Source organism: Sphaerodactylus townsendi, linkage group LG04 (genome assembly GCF_021028975.2).
Source record: "Sphaerodactylus townsendi isolate TG3544 linkage group LG04, MPM_Stown_v2.3, whole genome shotgun sequence".
NCBI classification, from domain to species: Eukaryota; Metazoa; Chordata; class Lepidosauria; order Squamata; family Sphaerodactylidae; genus Sphaerodactylus; species Sphaerodactylus townsendi.
In genome coordinates, this window is record NC_059428.1 from 119973078 (window position 1) to 119986215 (window position 13138).

A 13138-nucleotide genomic window follows, 5' to 3' on the forward strand; every position below is an offset into this window, starting at 1 on the left:
GTATCATGGAGCTTCGTCCTACTATATTCCCCATAAACCTGGCAGTTCTTTGAGTCTGCTGGTTCATGCAATTTGTTAGCATCTTCTTCCATTGTTGTCATTGATGTATTTATGGGAAGTTTTGATGTTTTCTGAGGTACTCAACTGATGTGGAACAGCCATATGTTGCCAATGCAATTAACTAGTACAGTGCTGTTAATAACAGTGGGGACTGGGGACAGAGAAATAATCAAAGTATTAAACTACAATGGTAGTCAGGGGATGGGGAGGGGGAAGGACAGAGGCCCTGCTGGGTCATTCAATCAATCTGTAAAATGTTACTGCAAGTCTGACCTTATCTTTGTGTATGAGGATCTAAGAAGGCTACCTAGCTGTGGATTCATTATTTATACTTAAGAAATCACTATTTCTCTGAGTGGTTATGGCAAACTGGCTTCTGAATTTTCATGGCCTTTTCCCCCCTCAGCATGTGAACATTGTTATATTTTATCTTGTAACATCTTATTGGTGACTCGTACCCCTAATCACCTCAGCTCATTCTCCTCCAGGGATAGATTGGCAAGTCACACTTCAGAAACATTTGCAAATCTCCTCACTCTAAAAGACTCGGAGAACCTTGTTAAATGTGTTAAGAGCAAAAAAAACTTTTCAAAAACATATGGCTGAGTTTGTGATCAAAAGACACACAAATGCAATCAAAATTGAAACCTTGAAGGAAAACCACATTAACACAAAGAGATATACAGTATAGTTTGCTTTTTGATATGAAACTTTTATTATATGTCTCGGAGACACACACAGTGAATAGATATGTGAGAACAAGTTTTGTCATTTAAAGTTGTCAAGAGACAGATGGCATTTCTTGAACTGTCTCCTCCTTTCAGGAACAATTCCACTGTTTTCTTTATGTGTCACAATGATTTGTATCACTGATCCTCTAAGGAGTGGTTGGCAAACGATAACACATTTAAATGATAACTAGGTTTGCCAACCTCTAGGTGAGAGCTGGACATTTCCTGAATCTACAATGATCTCCGGACTACACTGATCAATTCCCTCATTGGAAATGGCTGCTTTGAAAAGTGGACTCTAGGGCATCATACCCTGATGAGATCCCTTTCCTCCCCAAACCTCACCTTTTGAGTCTGCACATTAAACAGGAACCCAAAAGCTTCTCCATAAAAGGGTTTATGTGCTATTGTGGTAATCATGCCTCTTGGAACCCCATCCCATGCAACTGACATATAGCAAATTTGAACTGCTACTTCTATGAAGTGTAGAATGCAGGGATGTAGGTCATATGCACCAGGAAGAACTCCTGTAGCAAATGCACATGGGAAATGTCATGAACTGCCTCTTAGCTAGAAGGTGAGAAGCACAGAGTGACCAACATATGAAACAAGAGTTATGGGAACAGCCCCCCAAAAAACCTTTGCATGAAGGTACCTAAAACCATCTAACCCCAAACATTTTTAATTTAAATCTAACATTTGGGAAAGAGAGACAGTAGAGTAGCCCTTAAATTACTGATGAACAATTTCTTGGCTCATTTATCGTGTTGGAACTAGATATTTCTTCAAGTTAAAATTAAATTAAAGTCTTTCACCAGTGATATTGTTCACATTATACAATCTATTTTCAAGAAAAGTGATTAACCAAAATATTAACTAAGTGCCATGTAGCAATCAAATCTGATTCATGTTAATTACAGATTCCATTTCTCAAGGAGAAAAAAAATGTTTCACATAAAGGCTTTGGTGAAGTTCTTTAAACATTTTTTAAAGTGTGGGCCAAACAGGGACTCATTCCTGTTCCCAAAAGGAGGTTCCCAAATGCCCAGATAAATTTTGGAACTCCCTTTTAATGTTTTTTTAAAAAAATAGTTTGCAGTTCAGCATAAAGCTTTGTTGTTGATTTTGTTTTGCAAAAGTTATGTGGAATGCAGAACTTGGTCACATTTCTATGAATTGAGGTCAAGGACTTCATGATTAAAAAGAGGTAATCACAAAGGTCACAATGTATCATTGCCAGCAACAATGTATTTTACTTCTTATTGGATAGTCATGCCAGTACATGAAATCAATTTCATCATAAAGCTTTTTTGGGAGACACCAATGCCCCAAATAAATTCAGATGCCCCTTTTCCCCACTAAAATAAATAAATCCAGATACCCAGTTTTCCCCACTAAAATAAATAAATCCAGATACCCAGTTTTCCCACTGTATATCAAATAGGTCTCCTGAAAGGGGCAGACATAAAGCTGATACTGAAGTCTTTACTTTTCAAGTATTTATAAAAGATTTCTGGTGTACAGAACCTTTGACCAGTTATTTCATTAAAGCTTTACAGATTGTGTACATAGAGTATTATTTGAGTTGTATGCAGCAAGAAAGCTCACACAGCTACTTCTCTTTGCTCTATATTAAAGTCATAAATATGTGACACCAAATAAGTCTTTGCAGTTATTGAAGACCATAATAATATGCTGAAACATTATCCTTAAGCACTATCCACTACTGGGCCGATGTTTATTTATCACATTTATCAATACCTTAAATTAATATAACGAAGTTTATAATCCTCATTCATTACTGTTAATAGCTAGAACAGAGAGAGAGACTTTCAAGATGCTTGAGTTTTGCTCTTAAAAATGCCTTTTCACAGAGGCCAATTCATTTTCCAAATATGGTGGTCCTTTAGTTAATTCAACAATCTTTTGGCGTTCCCTTTAGTGCAGCACTTCCCATAGTATAACAGATGACCACATATGAATGGTCATAAAAAGAGGGAGAGATGTGCTGCCACTAAATAGAACAATATCTGGGGGGGGGGGAGGATTTGACTGCTGACTAAATTTTCTGCAAGATTAGGTATGCTGGGAACTTCAGCAAAGCAGGTCTGCCAGATGACCATAATCAGATTGAATTTCTACAATTACACATGAGTATCATATTCTGAAATTTTATTTCATTTTTTCATTGCATTTCCAGGCTGATACTTTTGCAGGCGGGCGTAGTGGCTAAGAGCAGGTGCACTCTGATCTGGAGGAACCGGGTTTAATTCCCAGCTCTGCCGCTTGAGTTGTGGAGGCTTATCTGGGGAATTCAGATTAGCTTGTACACTCCCATACATGCCAGCTGGGTGACCTTGGGCTAATCACAGCTTTTCTGAGCTCTCTCAGCCCCACCCACCTCACAGGGTGTTTGTTGTGAGGGAGGAAGGGCAAGGAGATTGTAAGCCCCTTTGAGTCTCCTATAGGAGAGAAAGGGGGGATATAAATCCAAACTCCTCCTCCTCCTCTTCTTCTTCTTCTTCTTCTTCTTCTTCTTCTTCTTCTTCTTCTTCTTCTTCTTCTTCTTCTTCTTCTTCTTCTTCTTCTTCTTCTTCTTCTTCTTCTTCTTCTTCTTCTTCTTCTTCTTCTTCTTCTTCTTCAAATCTGGGGCAGCCATAACAAAAAAGGAATACTAACAGTTCTGTTCTGTACTACCATACAGATTTTTTGTTTGGTAGATGTTTCCACACAGGCCAAATATAATGGGCTCACCCTCACCCCCCCCCCCTTTAAAGGGTTATAGGAGAGATGTTCCCTCAGAATTCACCCCCCAAATGCTTCTAACCCATTATATTTGCCTGACCCTGGGTTAAATGAAAGTTGCTAAATTAGCCACTTTTTTTTCTTCAACCCAGGCTTCAAATGCTTTCTGCTTGCCTGTGCAAACTATGACAGGCAGGAAGCATTCTATTTCCCTCTCTCTCATACACTATTATGGTGGATTCCCCAGGCAGCCACCATTGGAGTAGATTCTCTAGGCGGCTGTCGTGTTTTGCCAGTAAGTAGGTGGGGAAGGATTCTTGGGTGGGGTGATTTTCAGGTGCTTGGTCTGCAGGGAAACACAGTATTTCCCTTGCAAACCGTGCTGCCTGACGCCACAGAGATCCCAGAGATCTCGGTTGACCACTGCATCTGTCGTGCAAATGGCGTCGAATACAAAACAGGATCATTCAACCTGTTAGTGATGCCTGTGCATAATAACATAGAGTGCTTTTGAGTTTTTGCTCAACATATATTGTGGGTTTTTTCCCCAGAACTTGATTCCTTGTCTCATGAGAAATTTGATACAGACTTATATATTTATCTTCATAATTTAATTTCTTTTTAAAATGATATGCGTAAGCCCTAGCATATAAAACAGCTTGTAGTGTATGTGTGTGTGTGTGTGCTTGCTGAGCAACTTCACAACTGACTGATGGTGACCTGATCAGGTTTTCAAGGCAAGAGGCATTGAGAAGTGGCCTATGCATGGGCTGAGAGAGTTCTGAAAGAATTGTGATTAGTCCGTCACCTAGTGAGCTTCATGTGCAGGAGTGGGGAATCAAATTTAGTTCTTGGGATTAGAGTTCAATTAGAGTCTTCATCCATCTGGTTAAGTTACACTGAGCTAAATAGTAAATCCATTGGCAGATCCCTAGATTCGCTGCAAAAGTTCACTGAATCAGCAGTATAAGGTTTGGTTAAATGTAGACTTTTAGACATAAGAGCAACAGAAATTCAATGGTGCAAGTAGGAAAAAAACCTGTTCCCCATTTAAATTGGGAACAATGCCACGCGCAGGTGCCACTGCAGCACGTTTCCAGCATCTAACTGCACTCCACCAGTCATTGGAAACAGTTAGAAACAGTGGGAGATGAGGGCAACCTCTTTGAAGACCCATAGAATTGGATCCCCCTGAACCAAACCTCACCAAATTTGGGTGTTCTTATCAAGAGGGTCTCTTGAAGCCACCTTACAAGTTTGTGACCTCTACCTTAAAAATGTCCCCCTACAGATACCACCAGAAATTGCCCATAGAATATAAAGCTCCGGAGTTATAGAAGGAAAAAAAAACATTTACATCATGCAATGCAGATTAGCATCTGTAGTGAACACCTGCAGTGCGTATTCTTGCCAGACATCAGTCAGGAACATGACTGCCAGTCACAAGTGCAGGTAAATCATTAGGAACTAAAAACTACCAGACCACAGCCACACAGCCTGGAAAACCCACATTAGTCAGCTGATTCCAGCTATGAAAGTCTTCAACAATATATTTTAAGCTGTCTTTATGTCCTTGGATTGTTTTTAATGTCTTATTTTTATATTGATGATAATTGAAATTATAGTTGTAAACCAATGCAAGATTACCAACACTTAGCCTTACTTTCTGCAAGAAAACTGCAGCCCACAAGGAGTCAAGACTGTTTGTGATTGGCTGCCGGTGAAAGGCAGAATTCCAAGGTTCTGTGAGGAGATTTGGGGGGTGATCTGATGAGAGTGAGCTTGTGAACTGGTTTGTACTAATTGGGCTCCATTCTAAGCTGGTTAAGGGACTGCTCTGTTTGAGGGCCTGAGGGACAGATTAAAAGGGGAGTTTGTACCATGTACCTGGTGAAAACAAAAACAGTGACACACAATAAACATGTGGGTTATTCAGGGGCAGATTTCACAAGGGTGGGGGCAGTGGCTTTACACCGGCATATATGATGCCAGTGGAACCCTGGAGCTGTTCGCACGCTGAGGTGCAAGCGGCCCCAGAGCTAATTCCTACTAAGATCATCTGTTAATTTCAAGGTTGACTGAGGAGTACGTACAAGCAACGCTATTCTTGTGCCACATTCATCATTCAACATCTACTTGCAACTGACAAAGGAAATTTGAACTCAAGTTGACAGGCCAAAAATCTTGCTGGTCTATAAAGTGCTTATTGGACTCAATCTAACTGTTCTACTGCAGATCCACACAGCCACTTTCTGAAACTCTTTTTTCCCACCCATCTGTCTTCATTCCCATTCAACCTAATCCCCCTTTGATAGACCTTCTCAGCATCTTCCCTTGAACTTTGATCCCATATTGCAATGAGACATATGGATTGGATTCACCAGCAGATTTATGCACTTGACACAGTCCTCATGCAAGTGGGGAGCATTTAAAAAACCCCAAACTTTATACTGGCCTTGTGTGCTACATTAAACAAAGAGGATTCTGAGATACATAGGATTGGAAGTATGAGGAATTTCTCAAGATCTTGCACAGCAGCAGACACTAAACTGCACTAAATCTAGTTCCATTTCCATTTGCCCATCATTGAATCCAAGTCCATATTGCCAATAGCTCTGCATTTCTGATTGCCTATGCTCAGTGGCACTATAAATTAAGAAATATAAAGAGAATTCAGCCATGTCTCATTTTGTTCAACGTGGACTGTTGTGACGCATGCAAAACTGCCAGCGAAACAGATACAGTGAACAGTTCTAATATTTGCACTTATAAAAATGGTTACATGGCTGTTCAATTTGGCTTGGGCTGGGAGCACCCATTTCCAGTCTGTTCATCTAGTTTGTTATAATCTGGTGACATGAAGAACATCCCATTGTACTCTTGAGCTAGTTATTTATGAAGCTTGGTCAAAAGTAATGGTTCCAAGGAAAGTCCCAAAAGCTATCTTCTAAATGCATTGTTCATACAAATGTAGATATCATGCCTTATGAAACAATTTCCTCTGTTTCTGGTCAATAGACTAAACAAATTGGTCATTTATTAAATCATTCATAATTTCTTTGAGTATTCAATGAAGAATTTATACAGTGTGGATTGTTACAAATTATTTTGCCATAATGAATATACTGTGCATTGTGCACAACCAGCTGCTGACCTCATTAACAAATATGGGAAGAAGACATGTTCATTTGCAGCTATAGCGAAATGTGATAAAGTAAATGATTTCCAGTTATTCTGAATTAAAAATAAGAATTGAAGCACTGACTTCTTGTGCCAGATATTTCACAATTTAGCAGTGTTTTTCCCAAATATTTGAAAATCAAGTGGGGTGGAAGAGTACTGTAAATCAAACTAAAATAGCAAAATCCTAAATAGCTACTTATAGTGCAAAACTGTGCAGTTAAACTAGTCTAAATAAAAGAGCATGGTTATAAAAAATGTTGCCTGGAGCAAGCACTGGTAATGCGCACACACACACACACACACACACACACACACACATACACACACACACCATGAAAACATCCAACTCCCATCTTTTGGATAACTATAAAATGATATTGGCTTATTACTCACTTCTTCACATATTCCCAGTGTGCACTGATGGAGTGACAGTATGTACAATGGTTAAAGTGCAGAAATAGGAATGGGTAAATCTGGATTCAAATCCCCACTCTGCCATTAAACTAGTCAAATTACCTTGGCCGTTTCCGCACAGGCAATGAATGGCGACCTGGAGATGGTAAAAATGCCGTCTCCAGGCATACGATACCACGTCGCACGCCGAAGCGCAGCTGCAACACAGCTGCGCCGCCCTCGCGGCGCCCTCCCGGCCTGAAGCCGGCGTTTCCCCAGAGCACTTCCCAGCGCTCTTTTTGGGGAAATGCCGCCGTGAAGCCGCTGCCGAGCGAACAGCAGCGGCTTCACGCCGCCTCCCCCACCCGGCACTTACCTTGTCCCCGGGCCTCTGGCACGTCGCCGAGGCCTGGGGACACGCCCCCCCTGCCCTCGCGGCTTCAAAGTAGGGGGCGTGATCCCCAGGCTTTCGGCGACGCGCCGGAGGCGACGGGGATATGAGCCGAACCAGCTGGGCGCCGGCACTCCATGGCGCCGGCTGCCCGGCTGTTCCCAGGACCGTCCATGCAGATGGTCCCAGCGTCGTTGGGTCGACGTCATAAACGCCGACCCGGCCGTTTCCGCCTTCGTGCGGAAACGGCCCTTGATTCTGTCACTCCATCAGCCTAATCTACTTCAGAGGGTTGCTGTGAGATAATATGGAGTGGAGGACAATGGATGTTGAGCTCAGCCTAATGTACTTCACAGGGTTTTTGTGAGGATAAAATGTAGGAGTAAAAAAATGATGAAAGCCATTTTGGGCGCCACTTGGGAAGAAAAGGAGGGATAAAATAAATAAAATACAACAAACTCTTCTGTACAGAAAAACTAGATGTCAGGGAAAAGAGATCCAGTTGGCACAATACTTTTCAATGCATGCTAAGTACAAAGATCTCGGTTCAGATGGTTGGTGCCAAAGGCATATCTAGAGAAAATGGAACCCAGAGCAAAATTTGAGTTTTCTGCCCCTCCCCCAGCTCCATTTACCCTAGACATGCCTCTAGCTCCCCCTCCTCAACATTCTCCTCTGTCTTCACCCCTCCAGTCATTTCCTCCCTCCTGTCATTTTCATGGTTCTAAAAAACCCTGTAATTTCATCAGTTTCTTCCCACATTCAGGTGCTCCCAAGCTTGGCCCATCAAGCTAAAGCTTCAACCATTAGATTAATGATTCAAACCATAAAGGTTGATATCTGTGTCTTGTCCTTCTCCAGAAAGGCCACACTTCTCTTGCTCCTGGAAGATTAAGGAGCACTCTGCATAACCCTGAGTGTCCCCTTTTCCCTATAAGAAGAAGAAGAAGAGTTTGGATTTATATCCCCCTTTTCTCTCCTGTAGGAGACTCAAAAGGGCTTACAATCTCCTTGCCTTCCCTCCTCACAACAAACACCCTGTGAAGTGGGTGGGGCTGAGAGAGCTCTGAAGAACTGAGACTAGTCCAAGGTCACCCAGCTGGCATGTGTTGGAGTACACAGGCTGATCTGAGTTCCCTAGATAAGCCTCCACAGCTCAAGTGGCAGAGTGGGGAATCAAACCCAGTTTCTCCAGATTAGAATGCACCTGTTCTTAACCACTACACCACTGCTGCTCCTAAGAAGCCCCGTCTCCCAGTAACTATTGTTCATTATCTCTGGACACCTCTCTGCCTGTTTAGTGTCCCACAATGTGTTCTTCTTTCTTCTACCAGAGTTAAGTGTGAACTGCTCAGCATTGCTCATCAAACCATTCTGCTTCAAGATCAGGTGACTATAACCCTTACTCTTAAGTTCCCTTCATCTATTCCAAACCTATCCACTCAGCACCATTTTATATCCTAGGATTACATGTGTGTTGTGCTGCTTTGCTCATTGTGTGCTTGTGTACCCCTATTACCTTTAAATAATTTGTTAAACTTAATTTTGCTCTCCTGCTGACTTCCTTGCAAAAGCTAACTTTGGCATGCATAGAGCAACAAAGAACCCATACTTGCCCAATATTTTGCTAAGTCAAGAGTTTGCTCTTACTAGTTCTGCACTCTGAAAGGCACAGATTTTCACCATTTCGGGCAACACCGTGGTGCCTGTAAGGGAGTCATTGCAGGAGGAGGGCACCCTGTGCACTTTAGACGTGAAATGATGGGCACACATCTTAGGACATAAGCTAACATGAAAACTGACAAATTCAGAAAATCTACCCTAGCAAAAAATTACCTATCTGCTTTTCTAGAACAGTGCTCAGAAGATGTGACATTATGTTTGGAAAAGCTTAAGTATCTGCTAAAGTATTAGGGAGGCTTTTTCATACTCTTCAGCAAACAGCAAATTACAGACTAACAGTGCAATCTTATGCAGAGTTAATCCAGTCTAAACCCACAGATTTTAATGCAATTAAGTTGGAAAAACTTTGCACAGGATTACACTGTTCATAATATAATTCCTATGCAAGACACTGTGAAATTCTCTTCCATCTTGCTTCATGGTGTAATGAGTATTAGAAAGTGGGAGAGTTTGAATTTCTTATTTCTTTTCTTTCTCCTTGATGATTCCCTGTTCATTTTTTCAATTTTTTGGCAACATTTCCCCCCCTGTAAAATGCCCTCATTTGCAATCTTTCTTGTTCATCAATAAATTAGCATAAATTATATGTATATGGTACTTATAATACCTTATTTCCAAATACTGTATAAGTTATTTATTTTTCACAAAAACTGTAGAGCTGCACACCAGGCAAATACTGCTGAGGAAAGAAGAAAATCAAAACAATTAACAAAAATATAATTGAATATAAAAATAAAAAGAACACTTGTGAGGACCTCATCCCCTTCTCCAGCTGAGACTTAATCCTGTCAGGAAGTATTGGAAGGATCAGGCTGCCAATAAGCACAACATTAGGGAACTGTGATTTAGAGAATGAAGAACAAGGGAGCACATTGAATAATGACAAATGGAAAGACGGATCCAATTTTGCTTTCATTGCTGCCATGAACTGCCAAGAAATGCTCCATTTTCTTGCATATAAATAGTTTTCTGATCAACCTGGAAAAACACATTGCTCAGCTCTTCTTTCATTCCCCCACAATTTTTGTGATCTAGGAAATAACGTCAAAAGATTATTGCCCAAATCTGACTTCAGGCAATCAAAACTCTTCAAATGAAATATGCCACTTCAGAAGTTTTTCAAACTAAAGCAAACAAGAACATCTGAGGAACTCTAGATTCCCTACTGATTTTGCTTTTTAGGTTGTCAGAAAAGTCCACCCTTGGGACTGTAAACCAAATGTCAAATTGAATTAATCCACTGTATCGATTGCTGGAATATCTTTTAATCTTTTTTGTTTTACATTTTGTCAAATTATCTGTATAAGTTTTGAGAGATGTATTTATGGTAACTCTTCAAAGAACTTGGCAGGACAATCTGGTGCTGGGGATGTCTAATGATGATAGTTTAATTCATGTTTTTTTTTAACAGCAAATGCCCTCAAGTTTTAAAAAGTCAAAAAAGAGTTATTTCAAAAGTAAAGGAAGAGGGGGGAACCTCTTAGTAATTCTTCTTCTTCTCAAGTAACATCTGAGTTATGGTAACCCCTAGCAGGGTTTTCAAGGCAAGAGACATTCAGAAGGGATTTGCCATTGCCTGCCTCCACATCATTGTTTCCGGGCTGACCCCTGGTGAACCAAGGAACCCTGTTTTAATACAGTGGCATCTTTACCACCTCAGCCTATCCTTGGGATGCCCAGCATTAGTGCCAAAATAGGATAGCCTGTTTTGGGTAAGGCTCAATGTACCTACATGGAAAAATAACTTTGACTGGACTAGTCTCCCTTCAAAGTAACTTGCATAATGCCCTCTCATGGCCTTCCTGACAGGATTAAGTCTACACAAAAAATCTTGTGTGGAGAGAGTTCCCATCTCCAACCCTGGACCATACGCACCAGAGAAGATAAAGGGCTTATTAATGTGCTTACCTGTCCTATATTGTACTAACTAATGTTTCTTCCTCTGAGTAACATTTTTAATTACCACCTTACTTTACAGTGTCATTGTTTTACAGTTTTAATCACTTCAACTAACTTCCCTGGGCACATCAAGCTGATGTCTCAACCATTTAGATTGATGTCCCACTATTAAGGTTGATGTCTGTCTCCTGTTCTTTCATGAAGGGCAGGAAATCCCTTTTGTCTAGAGAGATTTAGGATCACTCTGCATAACCCTGAGGGTTCATTTCTCCCTGTAAAGAAGCTCACTGTCCCAATAGACAGTGTTCAGTATCTCTGGACAATTCTCTGTGATATTGTTCCACAGAGCTAACCATAGATTGCTCAGTTCTGTTAATTGGACCATTCCACTCCAAGATCAGGTGACTATAACTTTTATTGCCCCTCCTCATTTATTCCTTATCTATTCCAGATCTATCCCCTCACAACTGTTTATACCCCAGCGTGTGTGTGTGTGTACTGCTGTTTTTATTGTGTGCTTGTGTGTTCCCATTTTATCTCTTAATAAAAATTATTAAACTTTATTCGGTCTCCTGTGAGTTTCTTGAAAAAAGCTGACTCTTGTATAAACAGGCAGTCAAGACCCTGTGTTGTCTGGCCTTTTGCAATGCCAACAGATAATTTCCCCACACTGAAAGGGAGAGACTTCCCACCATTTTGGGTAGCATCATGACCCTGGTACTTCTTGGAGGTCTCCCATGCAAATACTTGCCAGAGTCAACCCTGTCTGTACTGCTACATGTCAAAGTCTAAGGGTCCAATCAAATGGGATGTTCTCCTGTGCAAGTTTCAATGAAATGAATGGAAGTCGCCAAGGAGGACTATTATGTGAGATGTTTCATTTGCCATCTGATGCAATGTTCATTAAAACGAATGAGAACAGTTCCCATCAATTGCAATAAGGCACATACAGGATTACTTTCCATTGTATTGTCTTCTTTAAAAAGTCACATGTCACATAAAAACATCATTACATTTCAGCTGCTTTGGGTAGTTTTGACACCTTTAATGTTTGTTATTAAAAATAGGAGTTTTTGCAGGTGAGATCTCTTCACTACTGTTTTAAATCCAACTTCTCAATGTACAGAAAATATGGGGGGGGGGGGAATCTAGCTAGGGATTAATTCTATTAATAGTCCATTTCCTTAACCCTTTTTCATCTCAGTTGAATATTTTCCAATCATCACAATGACAATAGTAAATGTCTGAAGAACCCTATGTGAGCGATTAAACACATTGACTCTCAGCTGCTAAGTTAGCTTGCTGAGCTCATGGAAAACATAACATGCTATCCTAAGTAGGCAGTCACCCCTTTCTTGGTTGAATTAACTAGAATCAGAGCATGAGAGAAAGTAACTGGAATTAGTATCCTAAGTATGCCAAGCTAACTTGGTGAAAACTTTCAAATGTGCGGGTATAATTAAAATGTTTTTATTAAAGAATTAAAAGTAGTAAAACAAGAAATCTTTTTCAAACAACAAACCTACAAACCCATAACATAGGCTAATTCCGCACATGCAGAATAATGCACTTTGAAACTGCTTTCAGTTCTCTTTGAAGCTGTGCGGAATGGCAAAATCCACTTGCAAACAGTTGTGAAAGCTGTTTGAAAGTGCATTATTTTGCGTGTGCGGGAGGGGCCCTACAAAGCAACCATTTCAATCCTCAGTAACAGTTTCCTTAGCAATGTTCCACCTTTCATAATTTCACTTTGATGCTCCTCCTTGTAGAAGTGATTTATGGACAAGGCAGAGGAAAGTATGTCTTGGATATAGCATTATTGGGAGTGGGCTGTGTGTAAATAGAAATGGGGAAGTCTGCCTTAGAATCAAGTCCACATACGGCTTGTTGCTTTATGAGAAGAATTTATATTCTTTAGTAAAAGAAATCCCATACTGGAAAAGAAATCCCATACTGTGATAGGAAAGGCAAGGTAGGCATTCTAATTTGCTAGGACAGACAAAAAGAACACGTATCGCCCTTTTGGAAGCTGCCTAGAGATGCTAGTATGAGG